The sequence below is a fragment of the Symphalangus syndactylus genome, chromosome 18, assembly GCF_028878055.3.
Source record: "Symphalangus syndactylus isolate Jambi chromosome 18, NHGRI_mSymSyn1-v2.1_pri, whole genome shotgun sequence".
NCBI lineage: Eukaryota > Metazoa > Chordata > Mammalia > Primates > Hylobatidae > Symphalangus > Symphalangus syndactylus.
The window spans coordinates 68,607,281-68,624,239 of NC_072440.2; the positions used below are offsets into that span (position 1 = coordinate 68,607,281).

General features: G+C 38.7%; 1 protein-coding gene and 1 pseudogene across 5 annotated transcripts in view; one reads left to right on the top strand and one right to left on the bottom strand.

The window, feature by feature from the left end:
* The window catches only part of MTMR3 (myotubularin related protein 3), a 199,684-nt gene that overhangs the window by 113,021 nt on the left and 69,704 nt on the right, over positions 1–16,959 (bottom strand). The window lies entirely within an intron of this gene.
* On the top strand, positions 12,077–12,131 carry LOC129468767 (uncharacterized; annotated as a pseudogene).

The following is a 16,959-nucleotide window of genomic DNA, read 5'->3' on the forward strand; positions in this document are numbered from 1 at the left end:
GCTAAGGTGGGAGAACCGATTGAGCCCAGAAAGTTGAGGCTGCAATGAGCCCTGATCACCCCACCGCACTCCAGTCCTCCAGTCCGGGTGACAAAGTAAGACCCAGTCTCAAAAAAAAAAAAAAAAAAAAAAAACCTAGTCATTAGGGAAATGTGAGTCAAAACTACAATTAGATACTACTTCACACCCATTATGATGTGTATTTTAAATTTTTTAAGTGTTGGCTGGGGTGTGTGGATCCTTGTGCATTGCTGGTAGGAATGTAAAATGGTACAGCTACTGTAGAAAATAGAGATTTCTCAAAAAATGAACATATAGAATGACCATATGATCCAGTAATTCCACTTCTCAGTATATACCCAAAAGGAGTAAAAGCAGAGACTCGAACAGATATGTGTATATCAATGTTCATAGGAGAATTCCTCACAATAGCTAAAAAGTAGAAGCAACCCAACTGTCCATCAATGGATAAATGGGTAAACAAAAATAATTCCAATTCTGGGTATATACCCACAAGAAGTAAAAGCGGGTACTTAAACAGATATTTGTACACCAACATTCATAGGAGAATTATTCACAACAGCCAAAAAGCAGAAGCAACTCAACTGTCCATCAATAGATAAATGGATAAACAAAATGTAGAGTCTACACACAATGGAGTATTTTTCAGTCCTTAAAAGACATGATACAGGCCGGGCGCGGTGGCTCACAGCTGTAATCCCAGCACTTTGGGAGGTCAAGGCGGGAGGATCACCTGAGGTCAGGAGTTTGAGACCAGCCTGGCCAACATGGCAAAACTCCGTCTCTACTAAAAATTAGCTGGGCAAGGTGGCGGGTGCCTGTAACCCCAGCTACTCGCGAGGCTGAGGCAGGAGAATCACTTGAACCCAGGAGGCAGAGGTAGCAGTGAGCATAGATGGCAACACTGCACTGCAGCCTGGGTGACAAAGGCGAAACTCCATCTCAAAAAAAATGAATAAATAAAAAGACATGATACAAAAATTAGCTGGTGTGGTGCCGCATACTTGTAGTCCCAGCAGCTTGGGAGGCTGAGGCACAAGAATTTGCTTCAATCCAAGAGGTGGAGGTTGCAGCAAGCCGAGATGGCACCACTGTACTCCAGCCTGGGCAACAGAGTGACACTCTGTCTCAAAAAAAAAAAAAAAAAAAAAAAAAAAAAAAAAAAAGACATGAATGTACCTTGAAGACATTATGTTAAGTGAAATAAGCCAGTCACAGAAGGTCAAATATTATATTATTCCACTTATATGGAGGTATGTACAGTAGTTAAATTCACAAAGATAGAAAGTAGAATGGTAATTGCCAAGGACTAGGAAGAGGATTGAACGGGGAGTTAGTGTTTAATAAGTAGAGTTTCAGTTGAGAAAGATGAAAAAGTTCTAGAGAAGGATGGTGGTAACCATTGCACAACAATATGAAAGTATTTAAAGGCCAGAGAACTGTACAATTCAAAAAGACACAGTAAAATAGGAATTTCAGAAAATAAATGAATCATCCATTAAAAAGTAATAAAATAAGATCCTAAGCTCTCCCAAAAGAAACTCCCTGACGTGGTTTAGGTATTTGTCCCCTCCAAATCTCATCGTGAAATGTGATCTCAAACATTGGAGGTGGCGCCTAGTGGAAGGTATCTGGTTATGAAGGCAGATCCCTAATATGGCTTGGTGCCCTCCCCTTGGTAATAAGCAAGGTCTCGCTCTATTAGTTCCCGTGAGAACTGATTGTTTAAAAAGAGCCTGGCACCTCCTCCGCTCTCTTTTGCTCCCTCTCGCCACATGACATGCCTGTTCCCCCTTCGCCTTCCAACATGATTGGAAGCTTCCTGAGGCCTCACTAGAAGCAGATACTGGTGCCATGCTTCTTGTACAGCCTGCAGAACTTTGAACCAAATAAAACTCTTTTCTTTATAAACTACCCAGCCTTGGGTATTCCTTCACAGCAATACAAAACAAACTAACACACTCCCCAAAGTATTAACAGGATGTCCATCAAGATACTGTAGCATTATTACAGGACCACCCCTGCCACCCCCACTACCCCCTAAAAAAACCTGGCATTTTTGTCATAGCTCTGACATATTAGATGTGTAAGCTTTTTAAACGTCTTTACAATGAACAAAGTTTAGTAAAACCTGAAGAAATTAACCATTAGGTATCTTCAAAGAATATCAAAAGGTACAAGAAAATTAGGAGAAGCAGCAAAATCTTTTGTATTTGGTCAGTATCAATCTTTAGGCCAAATGCAATTCATACCACTGAAAGCTTGAGTAATTTCTGCTCTAGAGAATTACTTATACATAAAGTTAAAAAAAAAAAGCTTTATCCATAATAGTTCTACAACACTGGTCTTGTCATGATTTCCTGTGCCTAAGATTATTTTCCTACCATTCAAAAAGTTTAAATAGCAACCATATCCTTTTTGTCATGTAAATATAAAATATAAACATCCAAACAAATATAACATAACATTCAAATATTCTAAATACCACAAATTCTTTCAGGTACCAAAATTGAATACACACACAAGGTTAGCGAGATTCTGTTTAATTTTAGCCATAAGTTTCCTGGTGGGCTTAGTTTTACATACTCCAGCAAAATGTGTTCTGTAGCCTATTATAGATGGTTTAACTAGCAGAAATGAGTCATTTAATTAGCATAATATACAGTGGTCTAAATTTTTTTAGCTAATAAGGAATAATCAATGGGTTCATGAGTTATCTAATTTTTAAAGCAAATTGCCTAATTCTTTTTATTTTTTATTTTTTTGGTTTTTTTTGAGACAGAGTCTTGCTCTGTTGCCCAGGCTGCAGTGCAATGGCACAATCTCAGCTAACTGCAACCTCTGCCTCCCAGGTTCAAGCGATTCTCCCGCCTCATCCTCCTGAGTAGCTGGGACTACAGGCACGTGCCACCATGCCCAGCTAATTTTCCTATTTTTAGTAAAGACAGGGTTTCACCATGTTGGCCAGGATGGTCTTGATCTCTTGACCTCATGATCTGCCCGCCTCGGCCTCCCAAAGTGCCAGGAGCCTAAATCTTAATAATAAAAGCAAGTAAGTCATCAGCCAGTATCCTAATAAATTTAGATTCTGAAATACATGTAAAAATACTTATACTGTGTTGAGTTTAACCTAGAAAAATATTTCCTAAAGATTAAAATCAGGCTGGGTGCAGTGGCTCAAGCCTGTAATCCCAATACTATGGGAGGGTGAGGCAGGAGGACTGCTTGAGCTCAGGAGTTCCAGACTAGCCTGAACAATACAGTGAGACTCCATCTCTACAAAACATTTTTTTTTTTTAATTAGCTAGGCATGGTGGCACATGCCTGTAGTCTGAGGAGGCTGAGGTTGGAAGATCGCTTGAGCCCAGGAGGCTGAGGCTGCAATGAGCCATGATTACATGACTGCACTCCATCCTGGGCTAGAGAGACCATGTATCAAAAAAAAAAGCATGCCCAAAAGTGAATATAAATTAATAGTCCAAAAATATTTATTAAACTTCAAGGATCACATATCTTATCTGGTGTTTATCACTGTTTTATGACAGTAATTTCAACCTCTTGATGAGAAAAAACTTTCTCAGCTAGCTTTTGCTTTCAATGTACATAAAATTGGACAGTTTAAACCACTTCATCAGATATGTGAGAAATCCACGGTAAGACAAAATGTCATTTACTTTTAAGTATATATACAGTTATGGTATGATGAATAAAAATATGCCTTGCTAAAGAATTAAGAAATGAGACCTAGAGAAAACTTTTTCCCCCAGAAAAAAGGAAGAACAAGCAGCAAAAAATGAGGTAACTTAATGACCCAGTGACTGCTCAGAAAACTACAAAACCATGCAGTCAATGTTTTCCGAAAAAACATTATGAGTGATAATTTTATATTTTTGCCTTACACTAAAATGTCCCTTGTAGGGAGAATAAGAAATAGGCTGGGGCGAAATGGCTCAGGCCTGTAATTCCAGCATTTTGGGAGGCCGAGGCAGGAGATCACTTGAGGCCATGAGTTAAAAATCACCCTGGGCAACAAAGTGAGACCTCAGCAATAAAAAAAATAAATAAATAGTAAATAAGACAATTCAACTAACCATACAAACGGACAATCCTTTCTTTGTATTCTTAAAGGCAAACAATATTTTGTCCTTCTACCTTTTAGAATCCACAACCAGTAGTAACGTATTTCATTAAAATTCCCTTTACTCTTAACATATGAAATGATATGAGACAGATTATGATAAAACCTCCAGTGAATCCAAAGAAAGCAGAAGACTATCTTAACCATTCTAAATATTTTATCCATTTGCCTCCAAAAAGCAACATATATTTAATACATGAGTAATTCTCCAACCCTTATTCCTTTTCCTTCATAGTCTATAAACTGAGTAACAATGGAGATCTTGTTCACCACTACATCTACAGAGCCTATAACCTAACAGTGCCTAGTAAATAGGTGACTTAAATATTTATTGTATTATAAGCCTAAGTCTCACAAAGGAAAACGGCAAATATATGAAAAAGATGTTTAAAGGCAGAAGGAATGCTTCAGAGAGCTACTACCTGCTATCAAAAAGAGAAACTAAAACATGCAAAATTAATTAAAACTTATGGAAGCCATTTTAAATCAGATGGCCACTTTAGAGATGCCTGCTTAACATCATGGACTTATTTTTCAGTACAAGAAGAAAAGTGCTATTCAGGCATACACTGGAATATTAGTGTAAGAAAGCACTATATACCTCTAAAGAAAGTTCTAAACAGTGCCAAGTACAGATGATGCCCCTCAACACTTCCCTTCCAGGTTCATCTCATGCCAAATAACACCAGCGGTTACTAATCTTTTCTAAATTAAACACTTAAACTCACCGCATTAGCAATATGAGGCATTTCGTGATTTCAGAGGAGAAAACAATTTCAAAATAAATTAGCAACTTCTCTGTACCAAGTAATCCTTTGACAGCTATTCAAATCCCATTTAATAGTTAAGAAATGCTATTTACTCATAAGATCTTCAAGCTACACAAAGATCTTACTTATCCATACATATCATGGACACAGTATGTCAATTTACGTATAAATGACTTTTAACAAGTATAAAAGGAAACCAAAAAGGTATTAAATGCACAATATTTTTATAAGCTTCTATTGTTTACCTAGTAACAATGATGGCAATAAAATGTGGAAAAACTATTTGTCCTCATTTGTCAATAAATACTGGCACTATTCCTTTGGTGATGCCAAATATGGCACAAAGACTTGTTCCAGTGAAATAAACCTACTGGTGAACAATAAAGGCTCAAATTATAAGGCAGGTAAAAATTACACATTTTTTTAAAATTGCACATTATGATTAGAAAACATACTAGGTATGTATTGCAACTTTTAATGCAAATCCCAGTGCAATTTTTTTTTTTTTAAAGAGACGAGTTCTCCCTATGTTGCCCAGGCCGGCCTTGGGCCTTGAACTCCTGGGGTGAAGCAATACTCCCACCTCAGCCTCCCGAGTAGTGAGTAGCTGGGACTACAGGCATGAGCCACCTGGCTCCTTCAGTGCAATTTTTAAAATCTTATACGAAGGATCTTTTCTTGGGTGATCAGGGGAGGTGAAGGGGGTAATATTACTAAGAATACAAAACTGAAGTCTATAGTCCTAAACAATGACCCAACTAAAAACAGACATCTTTGGCTACAGATTTCTTTAAACAATAGATATGAAAATTTAATCCCTCCTTTACATGAAAAATAACCATTTACAACCACTTTTCCTCTTCTAATGTTAAAGCAGGTTTTTAAAAGCACAGTCCTCCTGTTTGAATTATTTCCACATTCTAGTAAATACCAGCTGGTGGGAGCCAATACAGAATCTTTTGCTGAAGATATTGGGATATTATAGAACAAGAACAGAATAATCCATAATTAGTGACATTATATCTTAAAGCTCAAACTACTGCAGTTACAGGGGGCAGTGAGACAGTGCTGGCAATCAACTGTAGGCATTAGGGAGCAATTGGTGAAGTAGCAGATCCAGGGTACTGTTAACAATCCCATTACGAAGACTAAACATTTATTTATTTACATAAAATCCTGTAATGAACAATTAGAACATGAATATCAGCTAAGCCAGGACAAATGGTGCAAAACTGCCCGCAGAATGCAATGTATTAATTTATGAAGTAGGCTATAATAGCCTTTATCATGCAAACCTTATATTTATTTATAAAAAGTTAAATTAGTCTGACCATGATGGAGTAACTTGAGACTAGCCCTTCCACCAAAACTACTAAAAAACTGGACAAGATACATGAAACAGCTATTCTTGGATGCTGGACAATAGACAGCACCGAACTGTGATCCCTGAGAGAAGACAAGCAAATTACCTGTGCCCTATGATTGTCCAAGCTTTATATTTTGAGGCAGCTTCCAGACCCCAGCCAGACAGGGAGAAACTGAGAATCTACAGAGGGTTGGAAACCCAATTAGAAACTTAAATGTGTTTCAGAAGGCTGAAGCAGCTGTAATTTGTGAGGCACTATTACATCTTTACTAAATTAGCTGCACATGTATTAGGTGAGATTTCACGAGGGTGGGCAAAGAACAACCACTGGGTAACAAGCAACTACTTGGGAACTATAAACACAACTACCAGAGTTTACACAGGCATTCTCCTTCTGACTGATTAAAGAGACCTTACTAAACTCAGGCCATTCAGCTGAAACCTTTATAAACACGGCTAAACTAGCCCTAGGGCAAAGGCTCCTCTCCAGGCCCAGCTGAACAAAGCTTTAAATAAAAACAAGCCTAACGTTGAATTATGGATTTTCTAACATATCCAAAAGTAAAATGTATGACAATAGCAAAAAGAACAAAAGATAGGAAAATGGAGACATAACACCATAGGATTCTTATACATTCAGTGGTATATAATTTGAAGGCAGAACGTCATAAGTTAAAGGTATCTACTCTAGAGCAGCCACAGAAAAAATAAAACAAGTATATCTCCACTAAAAGAGGGGATAAGATGAAATATTACAAAATCTTTCATTCAAAAAATGACAGAAAAGAATAGATGGGATGAATAGAAAACAAATGGCAAAATGGTAGACTGAAACCTAACCATATGGATACTCAAACTCAGAGTAAACGCACCATTTAATAACAACAATTAAAAGGAGACTGTCAGCCGGGCACAGTGGCTCACACCTGTAATCCCAGCACTTTTGGGAGGCCAAGGCGGGTGGATCACCTAAAGTCAGGAGTTCGAGACCAGCTTTGCCAACATGGGGTAAATATACAAAACACAAAATATACAAAAATTAGCCGGGCATGGTGGCAGGCGCCTGTAATCCCAGCTCCTCAGGAGGCTGAGGCAGGAGAATCATCAGGAGGCTGAGGCAGGAGAATCATCAGGAGGCTGAGGCAGGAGAATCACTTGAACCTGGGAGGCAGAGGTTGCAGTGAGCCAAGATCGCACCACTGCACTCCAGCCTGGGTGGCAGAGCGAGACTCCATCTCAATGAATGAACAAATGAGTGAATGAAGGAGGCTGTCAGCCTAAATAAAAAAGCAAGACCTAACTATGTGCTAATTACAAGAAATGCACTGCAAATATATACACAGACTAAAAGTAAAAGGATGGAAAAAAATTATGCAAATACTGTGGTAATAAAGCTACAAGAGTTATATTCATGTTAAAGTAGCCTAGGGGATGGCAAATATTATCAAAATAAAGTGGGACAAGTCATTATAAAAGAACGAATTTACTGAGAAGACATAACAATCCTAAATATGTATGTACCTAAAAACAGAACTTCAAAATATATGAGACAAAACTGGTAGAACCAAATATTTGTCTTTTCAAAGACACAAAACATTCACCACAATAGACCATATGCCTTACCACAAAACAAATCTCAAATTCTGAAATCCTGAAAAAAACTGAAATCCTATAGAGTATGTTCTCTGACCACAATAGAATTAAATTAGTAACAATAAAATATCTACAGGAAGTTAAACATCACACTTTTATAATTCATAGGCCAAAAAAAGACATTAAAAGAGAAATTAGAAAATATTCAAACTGTAAACAATATGTCATTTTGTGAGCTGCAACTGAAGCACTGCTCAGAGGAAAACTCAGATATTCACAGTATATAGAGATATTCACAGTATATACAAAAAGGCAAGCCTACACTTACCTCTCTCAGTATTAATTTGAAGTGTTTCACAGACCTAAATGTCAAACAAAGCTATAAACTTCCAGAATAAAATTTAAGAAAATATTAGTGACCTTAGGTTTAGAGACAATTCCTTAGATAGGCTATAAAGGTCATTAACTCAAAAAGAAAAAAAAACTACATAAAGATTAAGTTTTTGCTCTCTGAAAGACACTGTTAAGAATGAAAAGGCAAGCCACAAATTACAAGAACATATTTGCAAAACAAGTAATTTGCAAAACCTGTTATAAAGGACTCATATTCAGAACACTTTATGAACTCACAATAAACAAAAAACAACCTACTTTTTTTAATGAGCAAAAGATTTGAACAGACACTTCACCAAAGATATATAAATGGCAAATAAGCTCATCATTAGTCATCTGGAAATTACAAACTAAAACCATGATGATGTATTACTACAGACCCACTAGTATGACTTAAGTTAGTAAGAATGACAATACCAAGCATCAACAAGGATTTGGAGCCCTGGAATTCTCATGCATTGCCAGTGGGAATGCAAAATAGGCCGTTACTTTAAAAACTATAAACACACTTACCCTACAATCCTGCAATTTCTACTCCTGGACTTTTAACCAAGAGAAATGAAAATATATGTCCATACAAAGATCTATGTTGCAAATATTCAGAGGAGCTTTATTCATAATAGCCAAAAACCGGGGTGGGCGTGGGAGGTTGAGGTGGGCGGATCACGAGCTCAAGAGATTGAGACCAGTCCGGCTAACATGGTGAAACTCCATCTCTACTAAAAATACAAAAAATTAGTCGAGTGTGGTGGCATGAGCCTGTAGTCCCAGCTACTCAGCAGGCTGAGGCAGGAGAATAGCTTTAACCCAGGAGGCGGAGGTTGCAGTTAGCCAAGATCTCGCCACCGCACTCCAGCCTGGGCGACAGAGCGAGACTCCGTCTCAAATAAATAAATAAACCCAAAACCTGGAAAAAAACCCAATATCCATTAACTAGTAAATAAAGGAATTGTGGAATATCCATACAATGGACTACTACTTAGCAATTAAATGGAATAACTACTACTTTTAACAATATGAATGATTCTCAAAGCATTATGCTAAAATGAAAGAGGACAGGCACAAAATAGTATATCCTATATGATTTCATTTATATTACATCCTAGAAAAAAGGTAAAATTTGTGCAAATTATACCTCTCTAAGGCTGATTTTTTAACCATGTGGCAGCAAAAAAAATCAAAGGTATACATACATATGTGCTCTGGTTAAGACAAGTATTTTCCCTAAATCTTAGTTACAGAACGGCTCTGAGAAGTTAATGACTTGCCCCAAATTAGTAACCAGTGGAAACATGTTTTGGGATATAGATCACTTTACTGTAAACATAAACTTGGAATGTACGCTTTAGCAATGATTAAGATCTGTATAACTAAGACCCTTTGTTGTTGTTTTTGTTTTGAGACGGGGGTCTCGCTGTTACCCAGGCTACAGTGCAGTGGTGCAATCATGGCTCACTGCTGTCTTGATGTCCTGGGCTCAAGCAACTCTCCTACCTCAGCTTCCTGAGTAGCTGGGACTACAGGTGAGCACCACCACAGCTGGATAATTATTATTATTATTATTTTGTAGAGGGGGTCTTGCAATGTTGCCCAGGCTGGTCTCAAACTCCAGGTCTCAAGTGATTCTCTCGCCTTGGCTTCCCAGAATGCTGGGATTACAGGTGTAAGCCACTGTGCCTGGCCGACTAAGACCCTTTCGATGGAGCTCCAGAACTACGTTTAACTCAAGTATTAAAGGAAGTTTCAATTTACATAGGCAAGCCAGCTAAAACAGTTCAGGCCAAGAGTTGGATGATGTAGCACAGACATCTCAAATACTTAGCTTACCACAATCTTGGCCAATGGTCAAGTTTATTTTGGGACTGGAATATTTAAAAGTCCTTCATGTTCTCTGCAGCCCCTACACATTGATCCTATTAAAGGCTTCCAATTCTGAATCTTTTAGGTACTCACCTTTCATTCTCACCTAATGCATTACCTCCAGGCAAATGGGGTGGTAAAGAAGAACTGGATTTTGAAAGGCAACATAATGACAACAGCTTATTAAAAAGCAAGACAAGGCCAGGCTTGGTGGCTCATGCCTGCAATCCTCCTAGCACTTTGGGAGGCTGACACAGGAGGATCGCTTGAGTTCTAGATCAGCCTGGCCAACATAGCAAGAACCCATCTCTACTAAAAATTTTAAAATTAGCCAGGCATGGTGGCGCACACCTATAATCCCAGCTACTTGGGAGGATGAGGCAGGAGGATCCTTTGAGCCCAGGAGTTTGAGGCGGCAGTGTGCTACGATCATGCCACTACACTCCAGCCTGGGTGACAAAGCGAGACTTTGTCATTCATTTCTTCATTCATTCATTCATAAACATAAATAAATAATAGACAGGAAAACTGCTCTTAATACCTAATTAACCACACCAACTTTAACCTTAGCATAAAGAAAACAAATTCAGACTTTTCTTCATCTCTATCATCAACTCATTTTGCAGAAGTCTAACATTTAATCCACAAGTGGGCAATCCATGGAACCTAAAGCAATTACCACAAGTTCACCAATGCTTACTATACATACCTCACCTCTTCATTTTCTCTTGTCTGACTTTTCACCGAGTTTTTCTCCCCCCTCTTTCTGACCCTTTTATATGGTTATCATAGCTACTTTGTAAGAAAACAATAAAGAGGATATTTATGCCTAATCAGTGAAAAGTACTGACTTTATATCTTTGCTATTGTACTTATTATGGTGATAAGCTCTTTAAGGGAAACTTCTACACTGTATAAGCATAAATAATGGGAAAGGAATACTGATTTATTCTATACCCATTATGAACACTTTTCCCTCTAAGCCATTGAAAAATAGAAGATACTTTACTATTTTCACTCCACTGATTCTGAATATTATCTCATATAAAAACTGAGTGTACCTATGTATATTAATGTTTACCCTGAGATTAAAGTCCAAACTATTTTTAAATATGTAGAAAGCCCACTGGAGAAATGGTCAGACTAACATTAAATATACTGGTCAAAATTCTCAGTTGTAAGTAAAAAAAAAACCAAATCAAGCTAATTTACACAAAATTAAAAAAAATTTTTTTGAGACACGGTCTCACTCTGTCACCCAGGCTAGAGCGCAGTATCGTGATCATGGCTCACTGCAACCTTGACCTTCCAAACTCAAGGGACCCTCCCATGTCAGCATCCCAAGTAGCTGGGACCACAGGCGTGTGCTACCATACCTGGCTAATTTTTTTATTTTTTGTAGAGACAAGTCTCCTTGCGTTGCCCAGGCTGGTCTCCAACTCCTGGGCTCAAGCAATCGTCTTGCCTCAGCCTCCCAAAGTGCTGTGATTACGGGGGCGAGCCACCGCACCCAGCCCAAAATCAGAATTTGATGGCTCACAGGATAATGAGATGCTGCATAGAAACAAGGAAAAAAACTTCAGGACCAGGGCCTCAAAGGCACAGTGCCATGGGATCCATCTCTATCTCATGCTCCTCTTTACTTGTTTGGCCTCATTCTGGTTTCATTCTCTTCCACTGCAGACAGACCTCCTGCCTGGGGTAGGGCAGGAATGAAAGAATCTCAAAAACAAGAAATCCAGTGAATGTTCTATTCCTTTTACTAGTATAATTAAGTGTTGGAAGCAGATCCCTAATGTTCAAAAAATATGATTTAAGGATACAACTTAGGAATTATCAATAATCCTACTAAACGTAAAAGTTAAGAAAATCTAACCCCTGGCACTGAACCACTAATTTATAATTACAGAAAGTCCTGTCACACATGGTCTAGTTTCTCTTCATAATGAATAAATCTTTTTGCCTTTTACTAAAGATTTCCATGTAGAGTTGAGGCCTTGCTTAGGCAGGGGTAAATATGAGAAAGAAAAAAAGTCTTAACAGGTTAAAAAAAAAAAAAAAGGAAAAGAGGCATAAAAGTCAATTTAATGGGCTTATATATATGACAGTTTAGCAAGACAGAGGGCAATCTCATTTTAAAAATTTACTCAATAACGGCACAAATCTGAAACTAAAGTGTGAGACTCCTACTTTTGGTTATCATATAGTCGTCACAGTAATGACTAAAATTCATATAGCACTCAACATAGCTAACTATCCCTGAAGAAATGCTTCCTTTCTCAAGAGGTTTAAGTGGAAAGGAATACGAAATTTCTTAACACATCTATATTCTAAATAACTTTGTTTCAGGAGTAATCACTCTGAAACAACTGAGTGTTAAATAAAAACCAGCAACCCCCAAATCTTTGCTGATCCATCACTTTAACTGATCAGTTTGCTACCAACTACAGTATTTACCTTTCCAGTAACACTTCTAGTTCCATACAAACTGTTTTGTTCTACATAACTGCACTAGATTTGGACGTACACTCAGAATTTAAACGATGACCTACATTCAGTGGTGTGTGGGTACCTATAAAACACAGAAAAGGGCCCACTTTCTTTTTTGTTGTTGTTTTTTTTTGTTGTTGTTGTTGTTGTTTTGAGATGGAGTCTCGCTCTGTCGCCCAGGCTGGAGTGCAGTGGCACAATCTCAGCTCACTGAAAGCTCTGCCTCCTGGGTTCACGACATTCTCCTGCCTCAGCCTCCTGAGTAGTGAGTAGCGGGGACTACAGGCACACAGCGCCCGGCTAATTTTTTTGTATTTTTTAGTAGAGACGGGGTTTCACTGTGTTAGCCAGGATGGTCTCGATCTCCTGACCTCATGATCCGCCCGCCTCGGCCTCCCAAAGTGCTGGGATTACAGGCGTGAGCCACTGCACCCGGCCAAAAGGGCCCACTTTCTACTGATTTCTTTCAAGCTCAATCTGAGGCAAGAAAACGATACTCTGTTTTTAACAAGAAGCAAATTTATGTTTATAATAAAGAATTACATACATGGTGATATTTATTATTCCTTAATACAAAGTTCTGTTATATGCTGAGAGACATACTATTTATGAAAAAATTATAAAAATGAAGAGTTACAATTAACGGAGGGGAGAAGTCCAGGTCCTTGCTTATAATTTTAACAGCCAATATGTATAGAGCACTCTTTTAAGTGCTTCACCATTTATTAGTCATTAATCTTACTCAACTCTACAAAGTAGGTAATATTATTATCCTCATTTTATACAGAGGGAAACTAAGGAGCAGAGAGATAAGGTAACTTGCCCAAGTCATAAAGCTAGCTAATAAATAATTTACAGATGCAAGTTTAAACCATATAAGAAATTAAGTAGGAACAACACATATACAGCAAATACAAAAACAAGAGAAAAGTCAAAGCAGTCAATCTCAAAAAGGCAGAAACGCAACATAAATTAAGAAACTAATTTTTTTCTCTCAGTGCAATGAAACCAGGTCTGTATCACTGGGGGTTGGGGGAGTAGGGAAAATAATCTGTGTTCTCAAATTATACAAAAATCTCAAAAAAAGTAAAATATTTCTTGTGGGCCGGGCACAGTAAGCCCAGGAGTTTGAGACCAGTCTGGGCAATACGGCAATACCCAGTCTCTACAAGAAATAAAAATTCAGCTGAGCATGGCGGAGGCTAAACTGGGAGGATGGCTTGGGCCTGGGAGGGTCGTGGGAGCCTGGAAGGTCGAGGCTGCAGTAGACTGTGCCACTGCACTCCAGCCTGGGAAACAGGGTGAGAATTTGTCTCATAAAAAAAAAAGAAAAGAAAAGAAAAATTAACAGATTTCTTAAATAAAAGCACTCAACTTTTGGGAAGCACATTCTGGAGAAAATGTGTATTAAATAAATGACAGCACTTTGGAAACTAACTTTTCATTCCTAAATATGCTTTAAAGAATACAGCAAATAGCTAAAAGCAATCCTTCATAATTTTATCATGTTTAGCACTTTTTACTGAGAAACAGAAAGTTCTACAATAATCAAAGTGGATCAATCTATCACTGTGGTATACATAGTCACTTAGTCTTATCTCTGAAAAATATTTTCAGATTATGTAAATGTTTTATCTCGAGATAACCTTCAACAAAATGAAAAAGACATATTCCTGCTATTTCTGCCAAGGGTCAACAATCAATTTGTGGTACTGATAAAAGAAGATTAATTTGCCACCTAGAACAACGTACAGCCATGAAATTCAATTTAGAAACAGAGCTGCAATCACTCTAATCCACCAAAACAATCAACAGTTACTATCTATTTCACAGTACTGAAGCAAATCCACTTTCATTCTATTTTTACTCCTAAAGTGTGCAATGCTAGTAAGCAAAGGGTCTGTTCCTCAAAACTGAAATGATTCTGGTCTTGCTTTGGTTTCTTCTGGTCTGTTCTAGTAGGAAGCAGTAGCTACAATGTCTGACATGAACATGATACTCGTGCTTACTACTAAACTATGTATATTCCCTTAGCTCTAGAAAACTAATACGGCATTGAGCTTCTTGAGTTACCCTCAGGCACTATAAGGCTGTTCTCATCCAGGTCCGTAGAAGGAAAGCTTCCACCACCATTACTCCCATTCTGAATCCTCAACTTGTTTCCCACCCCCAGGTTTTACAAGGTTGTTAGGAAAAACAATCTTACTTGCACCCGACTGTGGAAGTCCTTCCTACCTATATACCATTACTCTTAGGAGGTACAAGCAAGATCTTATCTAGATTTCTTGGCTGCCTTTTACCAATGTAATCATAGCATGAAGCTTTGAAATGTGAGATCCTGAGACAGGTCACTCCTTTCAAAGTGTCTATCATTACTCCTTGGTGAGTCAGCTGCTGGACTGCTGCCAGTGTGCTCTTTGTTGGCTTTATCATGAAACCATATTCCTGTAGAGCTGGAAAGGTGGCCAAAACACTGCATTTCAAAAGACTCCTTCAAAGTGTGTATCAAAAAAAAAGATACAGATACACATCCAAGCAAGCCATTCACTTGTTTCAGTAAGAGAGGGAATGAATTATACAAAGGAGGTTAAATAGTTTTGTTAAAAGATTCTCTTATTTGCAAGTATCCAAAAATATCCTGTAAAATCACTTGATAATTTTGAGTAGATTTTATGCAAATAGGTACATTTAAAATTTTCTATGCCCTTGAGGAAAGAAAACTCAACTTTTCTGTCTCAGGTAAGAACTCTGAAGTTAAGTAAAAGCTTGAGATACTCAAGGATTCTCTGACGGTCCATCAACTATCGGTGAAGGGTGAAAACATCTACTCATTACTAAGTAGCTTAGGAATGGGTTTTAGAGGAACCCATCAATAAAAAAGTTTGTAATTTTTTTTTTTTTTTTTTTTTTTTGAGACGGAGTCTCGCTCTGTCGCCCAGGCTGGAGTGCAGTGGTGTGCAGTGGTGCTATCTCGGCTCACTGCAAGCTCTGCCTCCCGGGTTCACGCCATTCTCCTGCCTCAGCCTCCCGAGTAGCTGGGACTACAGGCGCCCACCACCACGCCCGGCTAATTTCTTGTATTTTTTTAGTAGAGACAAGGTTTCATTCTGTTAGCCAGGATGGTATCGATCTCCTGACCTCGTGATGCACCCGCCTCAGCCTCCCAAAGTGCTGGGATTACAGGTGTGAGCCACCGCACCCAGCCAAATTTTGTAATTTTTAGGGGGTTTTTGGATTTTGTTTGTTTGTTTGAGACCAAGTCTCACTCTGTCACCTGGGCTGGAATGCAGTGGTGCAATCTCAGCTCACTGCAACCTCCGCCTCCTGGTTTAAGCAATTCTCCTGCCTCAGCCTCCCAAGTAGCTGGGATTACAGATGCACACCACCATGCCCAGCTAATTTTTGTGTTTTTAGTAGAGACGGGGTTTCACCATGTTGGCCAGGCTGCTCTCGAACTCCTGGCCTCAAGTGATCCATCTGCCTCTGTCTCCCAAAGTGCTGGGATACAGGCATGAGCCACCACACCAGCTAAATTTTTAATTTTTATAAAGTGAAACGATGTTCAGAATGGGGAAAGGGGGAGTGGATATAGGGCAACTCAAGTAGTTCCACAGTACAGGAATGAAAAAGCTCCTAGCTCTGAATAAAATAATGGATAGTAATAATGCTTTCAGGGTATAAAAAGTGAGACAGGCCGGGCACGGTGGTTCACCCCTATAATCCCAGCACTTCAGGAGGACGAGGGAGACGGATCACTTGAGGTCAGGAGTTGGAGACCAGCCTGGCCAACATGGTGAAACTCCGTCTCTATTAAAAATACAAAAAAATTAGCTGGGTGTGGTGGCACACGCCTGTAATCCCAGCTACTAGGGAGGTTGAGGCAGGAGAACTGCTTGAACCCGGGAGATGGAGATTGCAGTGAGCCAAGATGGCACCACTGCACTCCAGCCTGGGCAACAAAGCGAGACTCCGTCATAGACAGATAGATTAGATAGATAGATAGACAGACAGACAGACAGACAGACAGATGGATAGATAAATGTGAGACAAATATATTCGTGTATGGTACTGGTCTCTTTAGAAGACACCAAAGTTTTTCCTATAAACTTTGAAAACAAGCCTGGCACAGTGGTACACACCTAGTCCCGGTTACCTGGGAGGCTGAGACAGGAGGACTGCTTGATCCAAGGAGTTAAAGGCCAGCATAGAAAACATAGTGAGAACCCCATCTCAAAAGAAAAACAAAAAAAAATGCCACCCTGAGCAAATGCTCTGGATGAATCTAGACTTTCAGATGCTCAGAACTTGTTTGACATTTGTCAGTAAAA